Source organism: Canis lupus, chromosome 5 (genome assembly GCF_048164855.1).
Source record: "Canis lupus baileyi chromosome 5, mCanLup2.hap1, whole genome shotgun sequence".
Classification (NCBI taxonomy): Eukaryota; Metazoa; Chordata; class Mammalia; order Carnivora; family Canidae; genus Canis; species Canis lupus.
The window spans coordinates 46,219,343-46,244,523 of NC_132842.1; the positions used below are offsets into that span (position 1 = coordinate 46,219,343).

General features: G+C 37.6%; 1 protein-coding gene across 2 annotated transcripts in view; it reads left to right on the top strand.

Annotated features, from left to right (window-relative positions):
- Nucleotides 1–25,181, top strand: part of RAB3C (RAB3C, member RAS oncogene family) — a 272,146-nt gene that overhangs the window by 93,506 nt on the left and 153,459 nt on the right. The gene's annotated exons all lie outside the window — the stretch shown is intronic.

The following is a 25,181-nucleotide window of genomic DNA, read 5'->3' on the forward strand; positions in this document are numbered from 1 at the left end:
TATGTGAGCCATTTCAGTCGTTAGGCATGATTCAAATAATGAATCAAACCAGTCCTCAGAGTAGGTAACTGAAAACATTACACCGGTTACCAATCTTTGTCCCTCAGGCAGGAAAGTACCACACTATTTCTCAACCATTATTGAATGTTGGTAGCTTACTGTAATATTTTCTGGCATGTTCTGTGGATTCTGTTTTTAGCTGTTCTACCATCTGAATAGTTTATTTTATTATTCTGAAATAATAATTATGCTTAATTGAAAAAATTTACATATAGTTACCAAATTTTAAAATTAGTTATCTGGCCATAGCATAACTTGCCTCAGGAAAGTAGATATAGTTCTTTGCCAGCTAGAAGACTACTTACTTACTTACTTTGCCATATCTAGGGACACTTTGGAAGAAATATTGTGAATCTACTGAGTGAGCAATAATAAACCTACACAACTCACTTCATTAATATTATGAACAAACTGCTGTGGAAACACAGGAAAAAGAGTGAGGTGGTAAATTCCTTATTGCTGTGATAATAAGGAATGGACAAGTGAGACTTTGATAAGTGATCATAATAATTGGAGAATTGTTTGGGGCATAAATTACCTGGGTGAGTTAGTGATAGATTTTCATGTTTTATTTTAGTAAAGTATTTGTGACTTTTATAGTGTTCAAAGCCAATAGAACCATACATTGGGCTATAATATTTACAAACCTACTTTTACTTTTCACAGTTTTAATCACATTTCAATTCCTATAGTTCAATTTAGCCTCACCCCACCCTAACCCAGAAGCTGGGTGGTCACATAACCACAACCATTTCCTTCCCTTCCTTACTGTACTCCTTCCTCCTATGTTGACTTTGAGTGGGTTTTTATAAGGTTACTGAAGCTCAAGTAGAGGCTGTGATAGGGGTTGTTAGAGGAGGGGAAGATGGTCAACATGGCAGGAATGAAGGAGAGAGGGAAAGAAGAGAAGATAGAAGGGGTAGCTACAAAGGAGATCATATAGGTTCTTATAGCTCATGCTAAAGAGTTTGGATTAGTGGGAAGGTACTGGAGGGCTTTAAGTTTTAGATCGTCCACTCTTAAGTGTGTAGTAGCGTTGGTTCTACATTCTTTTTTTCATAAAGAGACTGAGGTTTCTTCCTCCAAATAGAGAAAAGCTTTAGCAGCCAGAAAGTATTGAAGATATATAGATGAGGTGTCTGTTTGATGAGTATTGGTAGAGTCCACAGGAAATGAAAAGTCAAGAAAAGAAGCAAGGAAGAGAGGAAGAGATGTTCCTCTATAGTCTCTACACAAGCTCAGCAGTGACATAGAGAAAGGAAACTAACCAAACCACTTTTATAGTCTTTAAACACACTGATTAAACACTATATATGAATATATATATATATTCCAATGCATATGTATGTATATATGTATGTATATATGTATATTTATATGTCATAATGTGGTTTTGGACTATATTTTATCTGTCTTCTGCTCACATATGATGTCACTGAAAGAATATATCAGTTAAATCCAATTTATACTGTGATTTGATTAGTGTGTAGAACTGGTCTTCTTGTTCTTTAATCATAAATGAATCATTCTTCTCTTCTCTTCACAAAATGTGATTGTGTTCTGAAGATTGATGGATCTAAGCATATTTTGGACTGGGAGAATCAGTCTAGACTTCAGCTAAAGCAATAAAGTGGTGCTTTTTCTTCAAGGTCAGAACACCCAAGGGCAAGTAGGCCTGCTGCAGAATATCCATTTAATAGATTCATGTGTTACAGCTGGAGTGAAAATAGTTCCAAGTGGCTGGATACTTAAAAACCCAAAAGTACGTATAATACAGTAATGAGAGGATAAGATTATATATATAATTTAAATGCAATCCCAAATATAGACATTTCCCTTTTTATTGCAGTGTATTATAAACTCAAAGTTTAGGTAGTACAATATTCAGTGTTTTTAAATGTTTAGATAATGCATTTATCAAAAACAATAAATCGATTTACCATCTTCCAGAAATGTGAATATGCACTTGCTAGTAAGAAAATATTGTGCAACAGGGAAAAAAGACGAGGCCAATCTCATATTTATAAATACATAGTAAGCTCAAGTCATGATAGCTTTTGCTAATAACAGATTTCATTTTGATGTTAAGCATGAAGTTTAGCCAACTACCACCAAGGTATGTTAAATGGAAGTGGGGAAATATGACAGGACATGTTACATTTGTTCCTGGTTTTGACCTACATGTATTATTTTTATTGTAGTACACATTGAAGTGGTATTCCATTCAAATATAAGTAAGCCTAAACAAAGCCCTGTAGACAATCCCCTTATTGTCACCATGTGTTTGGTGAGATTCTCCTTGGGTCACCTTTTCTAGCATTGTTTTTCCATTTCTACTTCTTTTTCAATTACTTTCCAGAAAATAAAATACTCAGACAATGGTTGTGATTCTTTAAAACACCTAAAACTCTTTAAACTCAAAATATAACTTCTTAAAAACCATGCAAACTACCTGGACTAGGCATTAAAATTTTGATATAAATTGGGAGTGAACAGTTTTTGGTTTCAAACTGTGAGAGATAGGGGAGAATGTGTCCTGCTTACTACAAACCATCACATTTTTCTTTTTCTATCCAGAGTTATAAAAGGCCTGATTATATTTAAATAGTTCTTAATTCAGTTAAACAGTAGGGCTAAGAAATTGAGGTGAATGCTAGAGAATACTACTCTACAGAGCTACTCCCAGTAGTTTACTGCAGAGTGCTTAGGCATTCCTCTGTTAGATTCCAAGCCCTGGAGTACAGGACATTATCAGATACACCCCTGTGACCTCAGTGCCCAACCCAGTGACTCAAACACAGAGAGCTCAGTAAATGTCTACTTGATGGTGTGTCAATTGTGGACGATGCACAGAGCAGAGCTCTTTGATGAGAAACCACAGGCATTTGGAGGCTTCCCTGAGTGAGATCAACACCTCATCTTCCCAAGTAGACCATAACCTCCTTGAAAGAAGGGCCACATCTATTCATCTTTTTTTTTCTACCCCTAGAGTCAATATGGTACATGGGAGTGGTTTTGAATGTATTTTTTTATGAATGTATTTTAAAAATTAAAGGAAGTACTTTAGAAGACCAAGGCATTGTCTTTATGTGTGTTTCATGTCTTTCAATCTTCTGAAACTTCCAGGAAATATTAAAATTCGAAATCTGTTGATTCCTCGCACTTTTATGTTCCATGATGTAGAGGGCAAGAAGCAAAAAATGTGTGTGTGTGTAAAACATTAATTCCGTGACTGGAATGTAACTTATTCAGAGGACTTCAGAAACAGAATTCACTTGAAGATCTCTTGGGTAAACTTGAGATTGTTCCCTCCAACTCTCTGACCACCAACTTGTTTATCTGCAAAACAGGAATGATATTTATGGCATATCTCCTCTAAAGTTAGTCTAAGATCAAGTAAGATAATATATGTAATTACATGTAATGAACCAGAGTGCTTCATACTTTGCCAGGCCAGCAAGTGTAAGTTCCCTCGACCTGATCATAAAATGTGTCACTGTATTGAGTTGATTTCCTAGCCAATCGGAACAGATAGGATTGTCTCCATGTATATTTATTGTATATATGTTATTATTATTTATACATTATATTTATATAATATTATGTATAATCATATGTATATAAACATTATGTATAAATATGTATCTATGTATAGATGTATAAATTGATCATAAGAAAAACTTTATAAGAGAACAGTGATGTGCTGTGGAGTATACTGTCCCGAATGGGGCACTCGTGATTTCCCAGGCCTCAGCAGCAGCTTCTAAACTTTTCTGACCACAACTACAATAAGAAATATATTTTACATCACAGTCCAACTTGCACACACACCCAGAGACACAGGCTAAAATCTCTATAAAATGACTTTTATTACGTGTGATGTACAGTGATACTTCATGCCAATTAATTGTTTTTTACATTTTTAAATTTTATTTAACTTCGGTTAACTAACATATAATGTGTTATTGGTTTCAGAGGTAGAGATCATAAGGGAAGAGAAGAAAAAATAAGAGAGTCAGAAGTCAGAGAGGAGGCAAACCGTAAGACTCTTAATCATAGTAAAACAAGACGATAGCCTATTCATTTTTAAAATGGTGTCCTTGACCCACTTCACTGACTTTCTGGCCCACTGGTGGGTTGCAAGCCACAGTTTGAAGGTCGCTGCTACACAGGCTATCCATGCACACTCCTTGTACATCTGAGACAGGCTGTTTCCTCCCATGCCTCAGTGCACTTTAGGCTACAGCTCTTCTTGCAAAGCTTACATAGCATTGTCTGCTGACGGACACAGCTCAAAGCATTACCTCTTTTTTAGGAAGCCTTCCTCAACTTCCTTCAAAGCAGTTAGGCGGCCACACGTCTCACCACTCTACACCACTGTGTCCCAGACTCCCACCACGTCTCTATCATAGCACTTTCCACGTGGTGTCTCTCTCCCTCTCCCTCCCTATCTGTCTCACTACTTCTCTCCTTCATGCACAAGCACACACACCACATCCTGTTCCCCCTCTTCTTCATCTCTCCCTCCTACCTTCCCTCCTTTCCTCTTTTTCTTTCTTTTCCTCCTAAATGATAAAAGATACAATAGCCTTTGTAGAAAATTTGAAAATAAAGAATAAACAGAAAATAAAATCCATTTTTAAAACCCTCCAGTGAAAACTACTAATGTTTATACATTTTCAATTAATCTTTTTTTTATATCCAAGTCTGTACACTTTCACAAAGCAAACTAGGATCATACCATGGAATTTTGTATGAAATTCCATGCTGAGAATAGACCTAAGGTAGACCTGGACGGTGAGTATAGGTTAGAAGCAGACATTTTTGACAGAAATATCCAGGACAACCTGTATGTTGGGTTTACAAATCCTTAGGGTATATTGTAATTAAAGATGACGTCCAGGAGGAGGAGAAATGTAAAGAACTTTTAGTGAAAGACGAAAAGAATAAGTCAAAAATTATATGTGGCAGCCACATTTGAAGTTTCCTGATGAATAATACCAAATGTATTCTTTCATAATTATATTTCAAAGCAATATAAGCTTTTGTTTGAAATGACTATGTCTTAACATCCTATTGTGGTAGTTTTTCCAGGGATTAAGCCAGGATTTGAATAAATTGCCTTTACTTCTTTAAAACTACTAATTCAGTCTCAAAGCCAAGACCACAGAGCACCTACATCAGAATTTCCTGGAGGATTTATAAAAAATACAGGTTCCTATGCCCAGCCCTGTCCTATTGAATCAGTCTTTAATGATGGACCCCAGGAATTTCCACTTTAAGTGTTGATGCATTATAATTAATTTTTTTTTTTTTTATGATAGTCACACAGAGAGAGAGAGAGAGGCAGAGACACAGGCAGAGGGAGAAGCAAGCTCCATACACTGGGAGCCGACGTGGGATTCGATCCCCCGTCTCCAGGATCACGCCCTGGGCCAAAGGCAGGCGCTAAACCGCTGCGCCACCTAGGGATCCCTAAGTGTTGATGCATTATAAAGTTTGAGAATCACTGCCCTGAAATTTATAACACTTAAAAAAAAAAAATCAGTGTACTAAACAGCTTTGCCGAGGCCCTACACTGCGTATTAATGTAAATTCTCCTAGAAATAAATTCCTTTAAAATGACTTAAACTTAGGAGTCTTTAGAATTGAAAGTGACCTTAAAAATCATGTAATTCGATCATGCCACTCTACAAATAAGGAAACTCAAAAGATGAAGTGACCTTCTCAAAGTCTCAGGGCAAGTTTGTGGAAGAACTGAGCCTGTTTCCCAGAAAGAACCTCTGACTCCCAAGTGCAAAGCCCTTTTCTATCTTCCAGGAGGGAGTGGGCTTTACTCTAGCTGCTGGATTACTTACTTAAAGCCACTGTTTCATCACAGTAAATGCCATTTTAATCCTTGCTTATTTACTTTCTAATGACAAATCCTGAAACCAATTTCTTTACAAAAACACATTTTGGTGTTTAAAGAGAAACATGCCTGGTTTTAATGTAATTATGAAAACTGCAGAGCCATGAAATCTTTGTTAACCGCATACTGCTTGGGTTTGCATATAATTTATGGTTCATAATTCTTAAGTTTGCCTGCTGGTCTGCTCAGATAAGAGGAAGCAGCGAGAGCTCCCTATTAAAAGCACCTAAAAGAATAAACTGCACAGATATCTCTATTTCCAGAAAAGGGGGAAAAATTTCTACTCATTTAGTGAGGTGAAAAGTAATCTAAATAGCTGAATATAATCTCAAACACAGAATTCCTGGAAGCGCTGATGATCTTGTAGTAAGGATATGCAAAAACAATGCTGTACAAATACTGTGTGGTATCACTTCTGTGTGGAATCTGAATGAGCTGAATTTGTAAGAACAGAAATTAAAATGACACTGGAAGGTGGGAAAATAGGAGAGATGTTTAAGAGTTCAGAGTTGCAACCAGTGGATAAGTAAGTCCTGGAGATGTAGTGCATAGTTATAGACAACATACTTATTATAGACATCAACCTTGCTTAAGAGACTAGATAAAACACAAAAATGAAACAAAACAAAATGTTGTGCAAAGGAACTGTGCTGAATATATCTGGTACTGAAGCTCTGTTCCATTCCAGAACTGCAGTCCTGAAAAAGGAGATGTGATAAGTAGATAAAATGACTTTTACTTTATCTGGATGATTTTGGTTGCCATATTTCCAGAAGTCTAAAGAAGTGTTAGCTCTTTTTCAATGCTGTGACATTCATTCATTCCCTAGCTGAACATTTAGGTCCAGTTGGAATTAGGAGGTGATCCTCTTGCCCCACACTAAAAACACTGATTTGTTGGCCAGTGGTGTGCTCATCATTAATTAACACCATAAGAAACCCACGTTACCAAGTCAGAGAGAACTTCAAGCAAGTAGTTGATGGTATGCGTTTTGCTTCATTCACAGTGAGTGATGGTGAAACATTATATTGAGAACCAATTTCATTAAAATATCATAATTTATTATTTTTGATAATCACTATGATCCTCTACTTTTTTTCCTTACTCTTTTGCAACATTTTCCTACCCATCTGTTTATTTATAACATTAGGTTAGGGCAGCCTGGGTGACTTAGTGGTTTAGCGCCACCTTCAGCTCAGGGCGTAATCCTGGAGTCCCGGGATCAAGTCCCATGTCAGGCTCCCTGCGAGGAGCCTGCTTCTTCCTCTGCCTGTGTCTCTGCCTCTCTCTCTGTGTGTCTTTTATGAATAAATAAATAAATAAAATATTTTTTTAAAAAAACATTAGGTTATATGTTAGGTAAATGATATTCAGGGAATCCCTGCTTTCAAAGTATTTTTAGATAAACAACTGGCTAAAGGAATAACTATACATCACACAGAGTATTTTTTGAGTTCTTATTTTGTAACTTTCCACCATTAGGAGGAAAACAACTTCTCAGAAGTGAATTTCATTACAGCAGCAATTGGAGAGAAGTATTTGGTCCAAATGTGAGCTAGATCATTCTGTCTTATGGTTAGAAGTTTTGCAGTATCACTGTTAGGTGGGATCACTGGAAATCTGCCAAAGATCACCACTCTTTTCTTTTATGAACTCTTAAAAAAATATGATCTGAGCTTGACATTGTGTCACATGGATATTTTATTTATTAGGAAAGGAGGTAAGAGGTACTTGAATTCAGAATCCAAAATAAAATAAATTTGTGTTTCAGTGAATATCAAGAAAGCTAAAGAGAAGTCTTCCTTTGGAGGGGCCCTAAGTCTCTTGGAGCTGGGTTCATGGAGCAGAACTAGATGATGCCCAAACTTACTGCTGGAAGGACTCCTTGAATAAAATGATTTGTTTGCAAGCACTTTTGTCCCCCTTCCCCACTTGCTCTCCCTCTTGCTCCTTCTCTCCACCCCTCCCTCTCTGCCTCTCGCTTTGGAGAGGGTCTCTTTGGTTCCTAACCTAATTTAACTTGTTTCTAGAAATCGAGCAAATTAAATTTTACACATTAATGTGCTTGTGCCTGAAATGTCCATCTTCCTATGATGGGAAGAAGAGTCTGCATTTGATTCAATGTTGGCCCATCCAGTTCCTCTTGCTTTCACATTGCTCATAGCAGCTTTGCTGTTCATTTCAATATAGGATATACTGAGCATTATGTCTTTGGTGTCTCCCATATAAAATTATGACTTTATGACTCATAATGTTTCTCTGGTGGTTTGGGAGATACATGGGACAATTTTTTAAGAATACAAATTAACATAATTTAGTCCAATAAATACCAGGTGATCTAGTAATAAGTGTAAAGGAGATATCAATATAGAAACGGTTTTTGGTTATGTGTCCACCTTGGATGGTAAGCTTTACCCTCTTACTAAATTAAGATCAGTCAGTTCCAGCTATACACTGTGGGATGGTAGTCTTAGGGGGAGAGAGTTTGAGCACTCTCTGGAAAAGTATATTTTTTAACTGTTGCTTTGGGCATCCATCCCAATTTGTGTCTTTATTGAGAGATAGATCACTAATCTGCCTTATGGAATCATTGAGACTTGAATGACAGGAAAAGCAGAAAATCAGTAATCTAAAAACACTTAATAGAAAAGGTAGATTTGTAATATAATGAGGATATACCTATTTATAGACTGTTGGTTTTAGGACATCCCTCCTTTGGAATTTCCACCTAGGGCTAAGAAAATAAAACATCTAAACCTTGAGCTCCTGGTCTTTTCACAGATGTTTAGTAACTCCTCTGTTGCTTGGTAGTTATCAAAAATGATAACCTTCCAGTGCTCAGTTTTTACAATTTAGGCACCATCTACAACTTTCCTCTTGGAATCTGTAGTTGTATAGTCTAACCTGTTACAGAATGGATAACTTTTCTAATTATCCTTGACATTGTGCACACAGCCTATGTTCAAACATGTCTAGCAATGAAGTAATCACCAATTCATGAGGCAACTGATCTTTGTTAATAAGTTTCTCTGTTTTGATCAAAATCTAAACAGTTCCAATCTTTTTTTTTTTTTTTTTTTTTTTTAACATTGAGGCAAAGGGCTTCATCCCTTTGCAAAAACCAGCTTGGATAAAGACCCAAGGAACATTCTAGTCATTTGTTTGCTTTTCCATCCATGGAAATTTTCAATTTTTATTTACTTGTCTCTATTTTTTAATTGCCTTGGAAACTTCATATTGAAGTAGGTCTTCTGGCATAAAGGAATTTTAAAGCTCAGAGATTTTCGCCTGTCAATTTCAAGCAAACTGCAAGACCATAGCAATAATCTCGTTTCCATTTGATAGAAAAAAAATCCTATTTTACTGAGGAATGATAACTTGTAAGACATCTTTACCTCTTGGCAGCCACTCTGGAAAATTGTGTGGAGGTTCCTCAAAGAGTTAGAAATAGATCTGCCTTACGACCCAGCAATTGCCCTGCTGGGATTTACCCAAAGATACAGATGCAGTGAAATGCCGGGACACCTGCACCCCGATGTTCATAGCAGCAATGTCCACAATAGCCAAACTGTGGAAGGAGCCTCAGTGTCCATCGAAAGATGAATGGATAAAGAAGATGTGGTCTATGTATACAATGGAATATTCCTCAGCCATTAGAAACGACAAATACCCACCATTTGCTTCGACGTGGTTGGAACTGGAGGGTATTATGCTGAGTGAAACAAGTCAATTGGAGAAGGACAAACATTATATGGTTTCATTCATTTGGGGAATATAAAAATTAGTGAAAGGGAATAAAGGGAAAAGAGAGAAAATGAGTGAAAATATCAGTGAGGGTGACAAAACATGAGAGACACCTAACTCTGGGAAATGAACAAGGGGTAGTAGAAAGGGAGGGGGATGGGGGGGTTAGGTTGACTGGGTGATGGGCACTGAGGGGGGCACTTGGTGGGATGAGCACTGGGTGTTAGGCTAAATGTTGGCAAATTGAACTCCAATTTAAAAAAAAAAGAATTAGTGCAAAAGACGTGGCTATCTAACTAAAGAATGCACTCCATAAATACTGGTTGTTAGTACCTTGGAAAATAGTAGATGTAATTTTTCATGGAATTCAGGAGTGACTGGAAAATTAAACGTTGTGTTCATGGGTATTAAAAAATAAAAATAAATAAATAAGAGTAAATTGACAATGGTTTGTAGTCACATCTTTGAAAAAAAATGGCATACGAGAATTAGATCCAGAACACCATGAAAATAATATATATATGTATATATATATATGACTTTCTATGGCAACTTAAAAAATCCAGACCATAAACATGAAAAATACTGTCATATAAAATATTACATGTAAGAAAGAAACTTTAAAAAAAGAACAAAAGAGCCGCTGGAAGTTATAATAACTAACATGTATTGCTGGCTTCCAATGTCTGAGGGCCTGTGCTAAGCAATTGCCTTGTGTTCATTCATTTAATCTTCATAACAACCTTGGAGGTCATCAGTCATGATCCCTATTTTACAGTTGGGGAAACTGAGGTGTAGGATTTCTTTTCCTAAGATCACTCAGCTAGAGAATGATGGAGCCTGAGTGTGAACACCAGTCACCTGACCCCAGAGTCCCTGCCCTTCACAGTTGTCCAATATTCGTTGAACTACGAGGATCAGAATGACCAAGGGTCCTTGGAGAGAGTGCCAATTCCCAGAGTCTACCATCAAATCTACCAAAGGAGAGCTTCTGAGGGTGTGGCACTACGTTCAATTGCCAACTATAATTTATAAATAAGCCAGTTGGAAAGAATAGGTCTCCTAAAACTTCCCCAGCCATTTGTGCCCTCAGGCCAGTCTGGGCTACATCAGAATTTATTGCTCTTGGCTTCCAAAGGGAAGAAACCCTGACCCAAGTGGTCATGATCCTCAGCAGTTTGAGTAGTCTTTGTGTATAAAGAATCATTCATTCTTCTTCCTGGGAAGGATGATGGGTCTGTGCAAATCCAGCCTCACCCCCTTGCTCATCCACCTTTCCCTCACATTTGTGAAATAAGTGGCCAGCTTGTGCATCTAGTCAGGCAGAACAAAGAACACACAGGGATCAGACCCTGACCTTATTAGCGCAGCGTGATCATCAGGCCTGGCATACTCCAGGCTGGGTGGTGCCCAGCTGGACAGCTTTCTGTCTTTCCTGTAGGAGAGGGATCAGTAGATGCCAGTGCATCTGCTCTCTGACTCTGCTATCAAGCTATTCAAGCAGTAGAGTCTGTTGACATGGTAAGAAAAATACATTTGTCTGGCACACAAGCCCCAAAAGAACTTTTTGTGTTGAAAGTAAAAATTTGAATTATAGTCAGAATGCTAATGCCCTTTCAGGCTTCTCATGCCAGCAGCCGTGTTGTCAGTGAAATTTAAATGTGGGAAAAAATGCTTTTATGGGCTGCCAGATTGTTTGGCAAATGATTTATAGATCTATTTAGTCTATTTGTAATGCAGTGATTTGGGTAACTTTTTACTAGGAAAAATAAAAACTAAATGTTGCTCTACGCACAGGTTTTATTTCCCCATCCATATTGGGTTTCTTAGTCTTAGCTAACCTTTCTTCTTAAATTGAAAAGGTGTTGGTTAGCGTACCACTCTTCTAGTAAGTGATGGAGCTGCAGTTCGATACAGGTTCTTTTTCATTTGATCTGGAGACATAATGTGGTTGGTTGATTTGTAATGACTTCTGGAAATTTGCTTTTTCTGACTTAGTAGAGGAATTAACTCCTAAATAGAATTCAGCTTGAATAAATTCGGTAGATGTTTTTGTATATTTAGGTTATATCAAGTTTTAGTATGAGTTTGGCCTCTCTCAGATTTTGTTCACTTATGGTTCTGTGGTTGGATCTTATACCTTTCAAAATCAGTGGGCACAATAACAATGGTAAGAGGGCCCTGGGTGCCCATGGGTCTCCCTCCCCTCCCCAGAGGAGAGTCTGCTACTGGCAGCCAGTCCTCAGCATGGGGCGTCTGCCTTCCTAGCTCCCCTGGTCCTTGCAGCCAATGTCCAGCCCCAGCACCCCCTCCAACCTCCCCAGCCCAGTAAGTCCATTCCTGTCTTGAATGAAGATTTATTTAAAAGAAAGAAAGAAAGAAAGAAAGAAGAAAGAAAGAAAGAAGAAAGAAAGAAAGAAGAAAGAAAGAAAGAAAGAAAGAAAGAAAGAAAGAAAGAAAGAGCCACTTCCCATGCTCTCTCAGAAAGACTTTTATATCTTCATATTTGTAGGAAGTCACTCTTCAGACTCCTGAGACTTAATAAAGCCTCCTTGAATTTTTTTTCCACAGGCACATCTCTCATTAACCCTATAATCATCTTTGTAGCTGGCCTCTGACCTCTGTCTCCTATTTCCGTTCCTCCAATTATGGAGCCGACGTCAGACTCAGCTCTACATCAGTGTCTGATCACAACTGAACAGAAAAGAGAAAATTGCTTAAATAACAATCGAAGCCATCTTTTGACGGTTTCCACGTAACCAGAAAGTGTAGGCAGGCAGTCTGGGTTTGTCATCTACTTCGTGATCTGATCTTGAAGCTGTATTTGCAATTACCCTTGCTTGATTTTATTCCAGATATTTTGTGCCTGATAAAATTTAATGCCATGTAATCTTATACAGAATCCTGATGCCCATCACATGGGGTCATGTTTGAAGTCGACCCATGCTGTCTGAGGGGGGGGTTGAATGTCCTTGCCTCCCAGATGCCAGGCAATGGGATTCATGTTTCCCCTGACTCGACAACTTGTGAAACAACAGTCAGCAATTCAGAGCTGCCTTTGATGTTTAGAGATTCCACTTGGGTGGAATATCGTCTCATTATATTCTAAAAAATTAGTTAAGGTGAAGGTTATTCATGAGACAAAGAAATATATTAGATTCACTTCTAAAATAGAGATGTATGCCATTATTAGTAGCAATGCTGTTTCTGGTCAAGAAGCCTTTCCACAGTAAACATGCTTTCCCTGGCTTTGTGGTGCTCTCCTCCGAGGACAATTATTTTCTCCTCTCCTTCCCCTGTGTCCCTTACACAGCCAGCTGCCTGCTGCGAGCTTGGTCTCTGCCTATATGGAGGCTGGAATGAGATGCCCCAGCGACTTCTGTTTCTGTAGCATCTGGATTCTACATTTTCATTTCCCTTTGTCTCTTGTGTCTTTTAGAGACTTCATTCATCAGATGTAATACTTATTGTTAAATGGTTCTCATCAACTACAGTGAGCAATGGTTTGAGATGTGGGACCCAGTGCTTTCACCTCGAAACGCTGTTGTGATTCACGAGGCCTTTTGTCTCAGTGATGGGCAAGGCAAAACAATTATAAAAATAAGAATGTGTAGAGGACCCTCAAGAAATGAATAAGCAAAAAAAAAAAAAAAAGAAAGAAAAGAAATGAATAAGCATAATCAAGTAATAGTCATGATAGAGATTTATTGTGTGTTTTATCTTTGAAATCGGGTCCCTTTTTATGGATAGGGGCATGGAGAGAGGAAAAGAGGGCATGTAGATTCTGGGTGATTCTGAAGGACACACATCTTTATTTCCGCTCCTTCCCTGAGGGTGGGATAAGTAAGGAATAATACTCTACTAAGCAGCCCATTTGCATCTTAACAGGCACCTTCTCTTGGGATTTGACATGCTAGCTTCAATTCTTTACTATCCTTAATGCAATCAATAACGATGCTGGCAATGGCATTTTATAGCTCACGTAGTACTTTTCTCATTTGCAGCTTTCATTTCAACTCAGTATTAGGTATTGATTTCATTTTGGAGATCATGAAGCTGATGCTCAGAGAGGTTAAGTGATATTTCTAAAGACACACGGTATGTATCTCAGAACCAAAGTAGGACCCCCAGGTGTTCTAACACCAAAGCCCTTGCTGTCTCCTCCACGCATTGCTGCTTCTGAGAGACCAGGAAAAAAGAGATCCCATTTACTGAGTACCTAGTATGTGCAAGAAGCCCTTAGATATGTTCATTTATTTAATCCTCACCACAATCTTGAGAGTGTAGGTCACATTATTTTAGCTAGAAAGTAAAAATGCAGAGGGGTTTAACTCCCTGACCCAGCTGGTACCTGGTCACAGGTTACATTTTCCTCTCTTCCATTTTGGATTGTGCATCCTGCTCTAGAAGAAACTAGAACCTGTTACCTGTTTTATTTTTTTTTTCTCCTTCCAGATACTATAATTGAAAGGGGAAGTAGGGAAATCTCTCCTTTTGTAGCACCTGGTGAATTTTCAGATGCAGAACAAACAAACCTTCTGCTGTATTTAAAGATAAATGTGTTTTAGTGCCTGCAGGGGAGGAGTGCAAGTCAAAATCCCGAAGGATAGCATTGGTGTCAGTCTCTTCATGCCCTCCTGCATTTCCATGTGTTTCCCAGCATCCTGACTGTGGCTGTATCTGCTCACCACCTCCTCTCAGCCTCTCAAAACCTACTCATCACTAGGGAACCTGCCGTAGCTTTTCCTGGAGCTTTTTCCAGCTCACTTCAGTCTTTGATTCCTCCAGCATCTGCTGCACACATCACACACTAAACTCTTCAAGCACAGCCAGGTTCTCAGACGGCTTTGTGAGCTTCATTTTTGCCAGTTTATGGGAAATAGAAATTCTTTCCCTTAGAGATTGCATCTCATGGATGCTTTTTTCTGTCTTTTTTTTTTTTTTTTTTTTTTTGCCCTCAGTACCCAGCACAATATTAGGAATATAGATTTTCACTGTCTGGTTAGTTTTTAACAAGAAGTTGGCCTGGACAGAATATTGATTAGTTAAAACAACCTGACTTTTTCCTTATATAAATTTTGAGCCCAAGTGTCAGTTTTACTTAGGCACTAAATTGATTGGGCTAAGTTACGAATTCGTTTTGTTCTTCTTGGTGAGGAGAGTGGAGAAGAATAAAGGAATAGCCATGCGATAGGATATTTTTATTTCTTCTTGAAGTTCCTTTGAACCTGAAAACACAAGACTGAAAGGACAGGTGCACCAGCCCTCTGCGGCTGCACAGCAATGCAGACAGAATTTATAACCATCCTCTTTAAGTTTTCAAAAGAAAATTGGAAATCTTTGAGTTTTCTTTTTCAGTTTGCCTTTGCAAGCTCGCCTTTGCTGCCCTCCTCTTGAAGGCATTGCAGGGGCTTCTGATCTCCATCCTCTCTTCATCCTTTCAAAGGCATCCTATAAATAGCTGCTCTCCTAGGAGACTTTGACCACATTCTTGTGTCCGAGAGCCGTGTTCCCACCATTGTCACACTGATATCTCAAATTGAACTTGTACAAAACACTGAAGTCAATGTAATTCTCTCATGTGTCACCAGCATTTTTCATCTTTTAATGACAACATCAAAACTCACAAATTTTACCAAAACAAAATCTCCCACTATTCCCTCTCAGCCTTCATTACTTCCCTTCCATATTTTTAAAGAAGTATAATTCGACAAGAAATTGTTTTTCCATAAGCCTAGGTCAAGGCAATAGGAAGAAAATCACCTAGGGTACTTTTTAAATTACTGTGTTTTTATTCTTATTACTAATCACAGTTTTCTCTACCCTCTAGGAGAAAATGTCATCAGTCTGGGATGCAGGCCTAGTATTTTCAGGAAGGAAAGAAGGTGCATACAGAACTTAGTCTATAAAGATTAAATATATTTTTATTGAAAAGAAGAAGGGTATACAATTTAACAGAGCATCATATTGGAAGTAAGGGAATCTGGGTTCTGGTCGAAAATCTGGCACTTTTTAGCTGCATGAACTTGATTATCTCACTGGCTTCTCTGGGCTTTCATTTCCACATTTGTAAACAAGAAACTAAATTTTCTAGGTCTGTTTCAGCTCTGAAGTCATAGAAGGTTTTTAAATACCTTTTTATTTTCTTCTTATAGGATTTTTGATCTAGTGCATCAGAACCTTTTTACTGGAAAAAATGGCCCATAAACGTTTACCCTGATTATTGCTGTATTTATATCTTATTTTGTGATTTTGGCTTGGCCGTCCTATGATTCTTTCTATTCATTTACTGCTTTGTCTTGAATTTGTTGAGTGCTTTTATTGTTTCCAATTTCATCCTTTCCTTTATTACTTTGAAAATTACATCTGTTATAAATAAGGTAATTGTTAAAATTCCACAATTTATATTTAAAATAAAAATATAATATCTTTATTTCTCCAATCTCAGATGCTTAGAATAATTTATCAGCCACTGCTTCCCACTCTACATAACAGTATTGTCCACTGTTCCACATTTAATAATATCTTGACTTTTTACACCCTAAATTTTTAAAAAGATTTTATTTATTTATTCATGAGAGACACAGAAAGAGGCAGAGACATAGGCAAAGGGAGAAGCAGACTCCCTGCAGGGAGCCTGACCCAGGACTCGATCCCAGGACCCCGGGATCACAACCTGAGCCAAAGGCAGATGCTCTACCACTGAGCCACCCAGGTGCCCCTTTACACCCTATACTAGAGAACCATGCCCTGGAAGAGTAGGTTTAAAGAGTTAAGGGCTTGTCATCTGTAATAATTGTTTCAGATAGGACAACTGGGATCAGAACCAAAAATTAAACCACTAGATGTGGCAGTCAGGATGTCATTGATTTCTTTTGCATGAACAGTTTTATTTGAGTGTTGAGACCAGGCACAGCCACCCTTGGTTGAAGAATGAGTGGAGTTTGAAAAGTGAAGCTGACAAAAATCAAAAAACACATATGTGGAGCAGGTGTAAAATAGCCAAATGATAACATCAAACATTGAACCAGACTGAAAAATCTAGATTATTCAATATCCAACCTAATATTTGGAGGGAGGACTAGGCTTTATATGCAAAAAGCTTGGCTTTAATATGACTCCTGTTATTTCCCACTGTTATAACTCAGAATTGGTGCCTAACCTTTTTATTACTCAGTTTTGTCATCTGTAGAATGGTCTACTACCTCAGAATAATTAAATGAAATGATAGATGTGAATTCACTGTGAAGTGTGGGAAGTCCTGCTCAAGTTTACGGTCTTCACATTGTCATTGTTAAATTTCACTGGTGGTTAGACTGGTGAAAAGCCTAACTCCATCAGTGTTAAATATCATGCATTAGTATTATTTCTATATCAGTCCTGTTTCAGTCATATTCTGCCCAAAGTTCGATGTCCACCCTCAACGCACAACTTGAACAAGTCTCATTTACAGTCATTTGTTTCTTATTTAAAACAAAACAAAACACCTCAAGCAGAGCACAGCGGCTTTTAGGGCAGTGAAACTACTCTTCATTATACCATCATAGGGGAAACACGTCACTATGTTTGCCCAAACCCATAGAATATACACCACCAAGAGTGCACCCTAATGCAAACTGTGGGCTTTGAGTGATAATGTGCATCAGTGTAGGTTCATCAGTTGCAACAAATGTAACTACTCTGGTGGGGGATGTTGGTAATGGGGAAGATTATGAATGAGACTATGTAGAAGGAAAATCTCTATATGCGAAATCTCTAAATTTTCCATTCAATTGTACTATGAACCTAAAACTACTTTAACAAAAATAAATCCTGGGTCATCTGGGTGCCTCAGTCAGTTGAGCATGGGACTCTTGATTTCAATTCAGATCATGATCTCAGGGTCATGAGACTGAGCCCTACGCTCAGTGAGGAGTCTGCTTATCCATTGGTCTCCTCTGCTTCTCCCCCAGTGTGCACTCTCTCTCTCTCTCTAAAAAGAAATGATTAATATCTTAAAAAATAAAGCCTATTCAAAAAAATGCTCAATATTGTTGAGCCTCGAGCTTAGCTTAAAATGCACTTGTCATATCCAATTTAATACTCATATTCTTCCCTTATTATAAATCTGGCTGTATTCTAAGGGGCTGGTGGTACAATAGGAAGAGGGGTTCGATCCAGTTTTTCACCCTTTATGTCCCTCCATTTTCTGGTTCTTGCTCTTCCCGCGTCAGAGATGGAAGGAGAGCTGGGAGGTAGGGAGAGAGCAGATGACTCCACCTAATTGGACGTGAATTATGGTTCTCTCTTGACTTCTCCAGCTAAGCCTATCCTGTCGTCCACACCTTCCGTGTGACATACAGCTGAATGCTGGTTCCCGTTTGTAGGATGTTCAGGGAGCCGTGCAGAGCTTCACAGTGCCATGACGTGCAAGTTTTACTCAGGTTCCTTCCCTTTTAACATTCCTTCAACTCCCTCCTTTCCCCCTTAGGATACTACTGGACTCCCATACCTCATCCAGGAGACTCCCAAACTCTCACAAAGTGAATTAATGGTGAGATGTCTCAAGTGCAGCTACCTGCTGTGGTGTTTATCTGTCCATGGGAAACTCATGGAACCTAGCCATGCAAACCAGTGAGACATCAGACTCTCTTCTGCCCCTGCCCCGTCCACCCTGCCATCTCTCTCCAGGTCTTAGACACCCCTGTGCAAGTGCAGGTCGACACTACCACTGCCCATGAGGGCACTCGCCCAACCCAATCTAACTGGCATGTGGTTAATGTGAGTGAAAGCTCCATCCCTTTGTAATGGGTCTAGTTTTGAGTCTTAGTTGACAATTTTAGGCCAACAATAAGATTCCCACTCGAAAGCCTGTTATCCTTTGATCATTGTAAACATGTTGAATTGTGTTCAGTGAAGAAAAACAATCACCACCCTTGGCTAAAAGCTCTGAGCTTGCCTTCATTTAAGTATTTATGCCCCAGGTTTTGACAAAATTGAGCATAATCAAAATCCCAGTGGGAAGAAGTATGTCAAAGAGATTAATTAAAAAGAAAGTAAAAATGGCATCTTTCTCTCCCTTTGTGTTAATCATTCTTAGAAAACAAGCTCTTAAATAAAATGAGTAAAGATGCCCTTTACGTGGCTTTGATTGTGAGTTTTATTTAGGTCTTGAAGCAAGTTTGCCAGAGCATTTAGTGTTTACTGAAAAGTGTCTCAACTTTCATGAACAGAAACATATAATTGGTTAATATGTTAGGGTCTCACTGACAGTGGAGTCAAAGGCCACCTATAAAAAAAGCTGTATGTGACTGTCCCTCTCTTCAGGGAAGATGAATTGCCATGGTAACACTGCCAAGAAATAATAGGTCAAGTTTTATCCTCTGCCTCGGGTTTATTTTATCATGTTTTACTTAGAAGTGGGTGCCATTATAAAATGAAGGTTTGAGTATTTCAAAGCTAAACATCATAACAAGAAAATCTGATCAATAAACTGGTGTAAGAAGGATAGATAAAGGACACTTGGTAAGAAGGACATCTAAATTGATCGAAGAACTATTTAGAGACCAGTTTCTTAGTACTCTCTTATGTGGCCTTGACTTACAGATGCTTGTGTAAATGTGTGTAAATGAATTCAAAAGGCCTGTTTATACAAGATCAGTAGAGAAAAGTGGTTTGTAAATTTTATTTTAATAGAAGATGAACTGCTGTTAGGAAAAAAGTTCTTACTTCATTCCAAAAATAAATATGCCACAAGAAAGCATAAAATATTTAAGCTTCTTGTTTGGCTTACTATATTTATAAGACTATATGCAATGCTGTTTTATGCTTGCCTACTAATGAAAATGAAAAAATAAATACAACTTGAGGGAAAGTACCATCATATAAGAGAAATGATGTGTAATTATCACCATTTTGGAGGGTCATGTCTCAGTGTATGTCATGACTATGGATCTTTCTCCAATAGCATGTCAATCATTTAGGGGTGAAATACCAACATAAAGCAATATATATAATTGTTGTCATTTCAAGTGACATTGTTCTTTCCTTCTAATTACCTTGTATGTACGCGCACGTAAATATATAAAGATCTACCTTTTAAAATCCCAAGCGTATATCAACTCACCTTTTCTTAAACAGAATTAATATTATGTAAATGGAATATAGTAATGCACTTTAGCATAACATCCTTCCTGAATTCACACAGTGAAACTATGTTAGCCTTGTCCATAAGGCTATCTTTAACTTTTGATATTTTCTCTGCTGTAGAGTAGTAAACAGGTGTGTGGGTACCTGTGAAATTTATATTGCTTCTTTTTTTTTTTTTTTTTTTTTTTTAATTTATATTGCTTCTGTCCTGATCACAAAGATTCCAAACTGGGGTCAGTGACTGTTAGCTTCTTAGTGCTGAGTAATAAAGTACCACAAATTGAGTGACTTAAAACAACAGAAATTTATTGTCTCACAGTTCTGGAGACTAAAAGTCCTAAATAAAGGCATTGGCAGGCCCATGTTCCCTCTCAGGTTCTAGCAGAGAATTCATTTCATCCCTCTCTCCTAACTTCTAGTCGTTGCCAGCAATGCTTGGCTTCCTTGGCTCATTGATGTATCTCTCCAATCTCTGCCTTTGCTTCCATGTGACCATTTCTGTGTGATCTGTGTCTCTGTTTCCTCTTCTTCAGAGGGTACTAGTTATGGCCTACCCTAACCCAGCATGAACCCATATTAACTTGATTATGCCTACAGAGACCCTATTTCCAAATAAGGTCACATTCACAAGTTCTGGGGTTAGAGTTTAAACATATTTTTCAGAGGGAATACAATGTAGACCACTCAGTGGCCATGAACCAGAAAACCTCACTGCTGAGCAGGTGGCCTCAATTATAATTTTAAATTGCTAGGCTGTCTTGTTCTTTAGAAATGATATTTTCATGATTTTACTGATTTTTTTTGTCATGTAGGGAATATGATATTCTGACTAATGAAATGCTTTTAATGTGTAGAGCTTTAAGATATACAGAAACATATCTCCAACAGATAGATTATAAATTCAATCTAAACTGATTGCAAAAAATAAAAAAATAAAAAAATAAATAAACTGATTGCAATCCCTACCTGGTAGTAGGTATTCACCAAATGTTTATTGAGTGAATGAACAAATGAACCAATGAATCGATCAATCAGCAGTAATATTAAACTATATTAAGGAGAGTTTAATCTTCATTTGATGATTCAAAATAATTCCTACAAGTAATAGGTAGCAAAGCACAAGAGACTACTACTTCTTTGGATGCTTAATGACTGAGTGTTTATTCCATTTCATATCTTTGTGTCTATTTGGACAGTCAATAACGTGTGTTGGAAATTCAATAATGTGTGTTTTATGTCTTATGTTGCAGGATCTTCATATTGCATTTCTGTTGACAATCTTTTTGGGATATCACGTATTATTTCCCTTACTTTAATTAAATTACTTTTGTTGATGAGTTAACATCAATGTGTTTGGTTTAGTTTCTTCACATATAAAATTATCTATTTTATAATATACTAGGATAATCTATCCTTCGATCTATTTTTCTCTCTCTCGACATTCAGTAAATGTATTTTGATTGTGGTGATACTATTTGAGTTATATTCTTTTCCTAATGTTTACTTTCATTTTCCCTTTACCCCAATACAGAGAGCATTATAAACAAAAATCAAATTATAATGTAATTCAGACCTTACAAACCAAGGCTATTCCCTCTGTCTTAAAACTGCACATTATCTCTGCATAACTTCAGAAGAGTTTGGGAATGCAGTACATACAGTTAAAAATATATAGAATATTTCATCAGAAAAAAAAATGAAGGCAAAAAAAAGCAAAGACAAAAATTCCAAAATTCAAACTGAATCACTTCTACTTATCAAGCTCTAATATTTTACATTTTACAGTTCTTTCTTAACGTATACTCAAGTATTGCTAATCAAACCCATCATTAAAGTCAAAAATCCCTCTTAAAAACATGGATGAGAAATTGGGTGTCTAGGTGGCTCAGTTGGTTAAGCACCTGACTCTTGATTTTGGCTAAGGTCATAATCTCAGGGTCATGAGATTGAGTCCCACGTTGGGCTCCACACTCAGCTGGGAGTCTGCTTCAGGATTCTTTCTCTCCTTCCCCACTTGTCCCCCTTCCCTGTTCCATGCCTCCACTCACTTGCACGGGAGCTCTCTCTAAGAACAAAACAAAACAAACATGAATGAGAAATCAAAATATTTAAACCACCCAAAATGATTTTATTTTTTTTAGAAGAGAAGATAATGACAGCTAACTTTCATGGAAGAAAGTTTTCACTTTTAATCATATTTTTAACCTTCATGTTCTCTTCATGTTCAATCTCTTTGTAAGAGATTTCCAGTTGTGTTTTTCAATTATAGGAAGCCTACATTTATAGGAAATCAGCAGGTATCCCCAGTTATCAGAATTAATCGAGCAGAGGAACAGTGCAAAACCAAGGTTTGGAGCCATTTTTCTGAGCAAATTGAGAAGAGGTCCCATTTTAGCCAGTTACCTTCTGAGACTGCTCACATTTAATTACATTAGTGGCACTTGACATTATAAAATGTTCCTTTCTTTCAGATACAACCTTCTATCATCATTAGTAAATGTCAAATGTAATGAAGTGTTTTTCTGACTTCTTTTTCTTCCTGATACCATGGGAGAGAATATGCTAATGAGTTTGTGATTCTGAAATTGTTTTCAGGACTCAAAACCAATGAAGAGCCAACTTGGTGCCTGATTTATTAGCTTAGTTTTACTCTTTTTTATTGTCTTTGCAATGGGAAGGAAAACTACCCTCTGTATTCCCTAAAACACTACCTCTATGTGGTGCAATTTCTTATTCTCCCTGAGAGCTTTTAGGTGACAACTACCTCCAGTTAGATTGTGTTTCTGGGTTCAAATCAGAATGGTGAGGAAGGTCCTGATCCTTGCTGTGACTTAAATGCTTTCTGAAAGCTTCCTTTTTTTTTTTTTTTTTTTCATGAAAGCTGTTTTTTGTCTCCTTCTATCTACTTTCAAATTTTGATAGTGGCTATCCAACCGTGTGGTTTCCTGTAACATATCAATCATAATATAATGGGGCCTTGATTTCTGCTCTCTCAAAGATTAAATACACTCAAAGACTGAAATGTATGTTTTATCATGCTAAAACTAGTTTCTTTACTGTCAAAATAAAATTAACATCTTATGAAAAGGGAAGCCATCGCCAGAAGAGGTCAAGAAGAAAGAGATGTCATAGTTTTTCCAACACACTATTATTCAGTGTCTATGTGGAAGACATGCCTGACAGGAAGGGTCTGGGTCACCTTTCAGCAGTGCCTTGGGTGTACTGGCTATTTTCTCCTAGTGAAAAATCAGGGGAAAGCTGTCTGTTACATAGAGAAGGCAGCAGGAATGGGGTCCCCAACCTGTGGGAAGACTATTCAATCAATGCTAAAAAGCTTTTTTTCTCTAGATTTTTATCTTTTTAAAATTGTCACCTATGGGGATCCCTGGGTGGCGCAGCGGTTTGGCACCTGCCTTCGGCCCAGGGCGCGATCTTGGAGACCTGGGATCGAATCCCACGTCGGGCTCCCTGCATGGAGCCTGTTTCTCCCTCTGCCTGTGTCTCTGCCTCTCTCCCTCTCTCCCTCTCTCTCTCTCTCTCTCTCTCTGACTATCATGAATAAATAAATAAAATCTTTAAAAAGAAAAAAAACAATAAATAAAATTGTTACCTACTTCTTATGACCTTAAAAATCTCTCTTATTTGAGTATAGTTGACATACAGTGTTAGCTTTAGGTGCACAACATAGTGAACAAGTCTATGCCTGATGCTGAGTTCACTGCAACTGGAGCTACCATCTGTCATCATACAACACTATTACAGTATCATTGACTAGACAGCCATTTAAAGTTACTTCACAATAAGAAAAAAAATGATAATTTTATATATAACACATTCTGAAAAATAGGCACCCACCACCAAAGGAGATGTTTGAGAATAAAATGCCTAGTTATAAGATGTTTTGTTCCCCAAACAGCTGAAAATATATTACATAGTCTGTGATTATTTAATGCTTTGTAAATATAGTCCTTGGAAATTTGGTTCTCTAAAGTTTTTCCTTATTTCACAATTGGATATGCTGTTCATTGAATTAAATCCGATGAATTAAGAATATCCACATGAGCTCAAGATTGGCTTCTTTCTGCCTAATAAATTTAACTATTTTTCCCAATTTTATGCAGTTTATGGTATTCACATTTATCTCAAACATCTGCATTTTTATAAAATACTAATCAAAGTATAATAAAACATTCATATAATGTCCAGGAAACTTCTCTTATGTAGACATGCAACTCTGCAGCATTATTATGCTTGGTATTCAACTCTTCTTACAGATTAATTAGTTATTCATGTGCCTCTATATCAACAATTGTAAATTAGATTATTTAACATTTTTCTTAATGATTTCTAGCACTACTTAATATATTAAGGGGAGTAACCTTTGGTCTCTCTGCTACAAGGCAAATATATTTCTCACTTTATTTATCATTTAAATTTTATTTATACCTTTTTTTATATTCAGGGAATTGTCAAATTTTCATGTGGTAAAATCTATACCTTCCTTTTTGTTTTCTCTTTCCCACAGATTTTGCTCTATTTTTGCTATTTGGGGTACCATAATTTGGTTCCATCCTATCTTTAGAAATTTATTCTCCTGATATCACCACATAAGTATCTTCTAGTCAGGCCAGTCCCACCCCTGGTCCTTGTTGCTGGTTTCATGAAAAGTAACACCCTTGGCTAATTTTCAACTTCTGCTTCATGCCCCTTTGTTCTTCTGGAATCATTTATTGATTTCCTCAGCCTTCTTCGAACACCCTCCTTTGAAATTGCAGGGGGTGAGTAAACCATACCACACAGATTAGGAGAAAATTGTAAGCAATCTCAAGTTTCTTATGGGTTAGTCTATGGTGGAGTGTAAGCATCCAAGCAGAATACCTGTGGTTGAGGAATAGCATATCCAGCATGAGCCCATCCCAAGGGTGAGACCCAGGAGATGTTAGTTTCATTTTGACAACAAAGAAGCTATTCTTGTATCATCCAACACATTAGCTTCCCCTCTAAGAGCTATTCAGTCTTAGAGGAAGCTGGGATGTACTCTGTGTGCAAAGGAGGCATCTCTGGGAATAAGAGGAGAACGAGGATCCAGACTAAAGTCAGGAAGAAGATAACATTTTTGTCCAAAGTGCTCAGCACCTGAAGTACTAGGAAAGAGAAATCAGAGCCTGGTCTTCAGGATAAATGGTGAAGGGGAAAACCAAGGAGCATGGTATTATAAGCCATAACCCAGATCCTGTGAAGACAAATGGGCAAGAGTCAGTTGAATTGAGGAATAATTTCTTGAGCTACACTGAACAGCATACATGACATAGGTGACTTCAGTGATGTGTCTGCATAT